Source organism: Gossypium hirsutum, chromosome D03 (assembly GCF_007990345.1).
Source record: "Gossypium hirsutum isolate 1008001.06 chromosome D03, Gossypium_hirsutum_v2.1, whole genome shotgun sequence".
NCBI classification, from domain to species: domain Eukaryota; kingdom Viridiplantae; phylum Streptophyta; class Magnoliopsida; order Malvales; family Malvaceae; genus Gossypium; species Gossypium hirsutum.
In genome coordinates, this window is record NC_053439.1 from 3,242,080 (window position 1) to 3,246,102 (window position 4,023).

Sequence of the window (4,023 nt, forward strand, 5' to 3'; positions counted from 1 at the left end):
TCAACTTCTCTTGCATCAACTTTCCTCAACTAAAATTATTACTCATCACTTAACTTAAGCCACCAAACATTAAATTCATTTTCACTCAAACCCCTCACTCCACACCCCATACAAATCTAATCACTATCACACTTTAAATTCCTTCATTTCCTTATTATCAAACCAATAAACTCCAAAATTCAAAATAATATATATTTTTAATTACGTAATGTTTTTATAATTTTTTACTATAAATATGATAATATTTTCTTTTTATAATTCTTTTTTTCATAGTATTTAATAGTATTTATAGTGTTCTATAAATTTTATAATTTTCTAAAAAATTATAATAATTTAATTATTTTTAAACTTACATAATTAAAAAATAAATTAAGTACTCCACATAAGTATTTTTCCATATCAATGGCCACATCAATTGTCACATTATCAATTAACAATCTGACATGACCTTCGATAAAAATATATTTTTTAAGGGCTTAATTGATTGGCAACTTTGGATTAAGGGTTAAATTGATTGCAATTTTCAATTAAGAATTTAATTGATTTTTTAAATTTTTTACAGGGATTTTTTTAACCTTTAAACATTTATATTAACCTTTTTGTTATTACAAATATCCATATTTGATATTTATATCCAACAACATACATGGTGGTAATTGTTAGACAAAATTGGTAGATTTGCTGTGAAAACAAAAAACAAAAAAAAGCTTAGTCAATAACACTTTATGAATTGTATACAAAATACTCAATGAAAAACAAGAACTCAAGACACTTTTTATTCACTGATTTACATCCTTTATATAGGCTGAAACTACAACAACTTTAGCTAAAAACTAGGATAACTCAGAAGCAAAATCACAATATGATATTAAACCATGATTTTAGCTAACCATTCAACAACTTTATTGAAACTAATTTGAATATTTCATCTGCTGATATGCCTAAGATTTTAGGCCACTAACTAACTTAGTGGTGAACTTTAACACTCCCCCTCAACGCCAACTCCAAACCTTTTCACAATCCTAAGTTGTGAGCAAAACTTTTCCAACTTAGTTGTACTCAAGCCTTTTGTGAACAAGTCTGCAACCTGGTTATCAGTCTTGACATAGGACAACTCAATTTCTTCTTGTAACACCTTCTCCCTAACAAAATGGTAGTGCACTTCCACATGTTTGGTCCTTGCATGAAACACAAGATTTTCTGCTAAACAAATAGCTGATTGATTGTCACAATAGAGGGGTATTGCATAATCAACTTTTTGGTGCAAATCTTCCACAAGTTGCACTAACCATGTACTTTCTTGGGCTACCGTAGCTGCTGCTCTATATTATGCCTCTGTTGTCGATAAGGACACAGTTGCCTGTCTTTTACTTCACCAAGAATTTATCCCTGAACCAAACTTGAATACATAGCCAGTGGTTGATCGACGTGTATAGTGATCCCCTGCATAGTTAGCATCACAATAACCAGCTAGTTTGCAAACCTCACATTTCTTATATAAAAGACTATAATCAAGAGTGCCTTTCACATATCTTAGAACTTGTCGAACTGCTTCCAAGTGTTGTTTCTTGAGATTCTGCATATATCGACTCACTACCCCAACAATATAAGAAATATCAAGTCGAGTTAAAGTTAGGTAAATGAGACTACTTATAAGTTGCTGATACATCAACCTATCTTCCGTCTTTCCCTTCATGAGCACAAAACTTGGTGTTTAGTTCCACTGGTATAGTGATGGTTTTGCAATTTAGCATTCTAAATTTCTGCAACAAATTTTTTGCATATTTCTCTTGACAAAAAAATATGCCTTCTTTTGTATGATCAATTTCTAGCCCCAAGAAGTGTTTAAGTTGGCCAAGTTCCTTCATTTGAAAGTGAACTGACAAGTTTTGTCGAACTTGGTGGATTTCTTTACTATCATTTCTAGTGATTATCAAATCGTTCACATACACCAACACTATTGCCAACTTCCCTTAACTAACTTTGACAAACAGACTAGAATCTACATAAGCCATAACATAACCAGTTTGAGTTAAAAATTCAGTAATCTTACCATGCCATGCTCTCGACGATTGCTTCAACCCATATAACGCCTTCTTTAACTTGCAAACATAACTAAGATGACTTCTACTCTCAAATCCAATAGGTTGATTCATGTAAATTTTACGATCTAGCTCTTCACGCAAAAAAGTGTTCTTCACATCCATTTGCCACTGTTTTCAATCTTTGCTAGCAGCAAAAGCCAAGAGAACTCGAACAGTAACAATCTTTGCCACCAGACTAAACATCTCTTCATAGTCCAATCCATATTGTTGAGAAAATCCCCTTGCAACTAACCAAGCCTTGTACCTCTCAACTGATCCATTAAAACGATAATTTATTTTATAAACCCATTTACAATATATGAGTTTCACATCTGGTGGACGTGGCACAAGCTCCCAAGTCTAGTTTTGTTCCATTGTAGCAATTTCTTCCTCCATTGCTTTTACTCACTCAGAATCTTTAGACGCTTCTTCATAACTTGTTGGCTCGACCAAAGGTTTTTCCTTCGCTACAGTTACATTAGCATACTTTGGATTTTTTTACGAAATTTGGTTGATCTTCGAAGTTGTGGCTACGAAGTTTATTCACCCTCTAGATTAATTTCAGCCTCATGTCTTTGATGAACACCATTTTGCCAAGGATTTGTTATTGTCTCAACAACTTCATTGTCTCCAATTATTAGCTGCAGGACTTGGTTGTATCTCAATAAACTGCTCCTCTATTTTCTTTTGAGATTGATCTTCTTTTACTTCAGAATCTAGCAACTTCACTTGTTATGGAGTCCACCAAGAAGAAGTTTCATCAAACACTACATTGCGTGATGTGTAGCATTTGGCAGTCACAGGGTCACAACACCTCCATCCTTTCCTTTGGTTATCATGTCCAACGAAGATACACCGAATTACTTTCTTATCGAACTTGCTCCTTAAATGACCTGGAACAAATACATAGCAAATACACCCAAAAACTTGAAAATGACCAACAGCAGGTTTAGTATCCAATAGTACCTCAAAGGGTGAGATGAAACCAAGCTTTGCTGTTGGAAGTTTATTAATGACATGAGCAGTGGTCATCATACATTCTGCCCAAAATCTTCCAGGTATATTTTTTGCATGAAGCATACTCTAACACGTCTTAGCAAGATGTCGATTCTTCCTATCGACAACTCCGTTTTGCTATGGCGTGTTGGCACATGTGAATTGATGATGAATCTTGTTATTTATTACATAAGTAGAAAAACCATCTGATGTGCACTCCCCGCCATTATCTGTGCGTAAGCATTGAATTTTTCTACCAACATTTGCTTCAGCTACTTCTTAAATTCTGTAAACTTGGAAAATGTCTCTGATTTTCTTTTATAAAGAAAACTCACACATACCTTGAGAAATTATCAATAAAAGTCACCATATAACGCATCTCACTAATTGAAGGTTGCTTGACACGCCCAAATACATCAGAATGAACTAGCTCTAATGGAGTCTTTTCTTTATACTTAGATTCTTCATATGGCAACTGATGCGCTTTGCCAAATTGACATCCTGCACAAACAGCATCATCTGGCACTTCAAGTTGAGGAAGACCCTTTAGCATTCACTTTTTCATCATAACTTTCAGCTTGTGATAGTTGACGTGTCCAAGCCTTACGTGCCACGAATCTGTCATCCCATTCTTCTTTGTTTTGCCCATATAAGCAACTTCTACCGACATCACATAGACAGATTCCATTCCCTTCCCTTCCATGGTTGGTGCTCCTTAGACTTTAACATTTTCGAATACCTTTACACCTTGTGGACTAAACAAAATATTGTGGCCTGTAGATGTTAATTATGCCACATATAATAAATTTTTCTTCATGCCAGGCACATGATAAACACCTTGAATTGACATAGGATCAAAACTAAATCGATGTGCCATAGTCGTCTTACCAACATGGGTGATAGGTAACCTTGAGTTGGAGTCATTACCACCACACGATTTCCT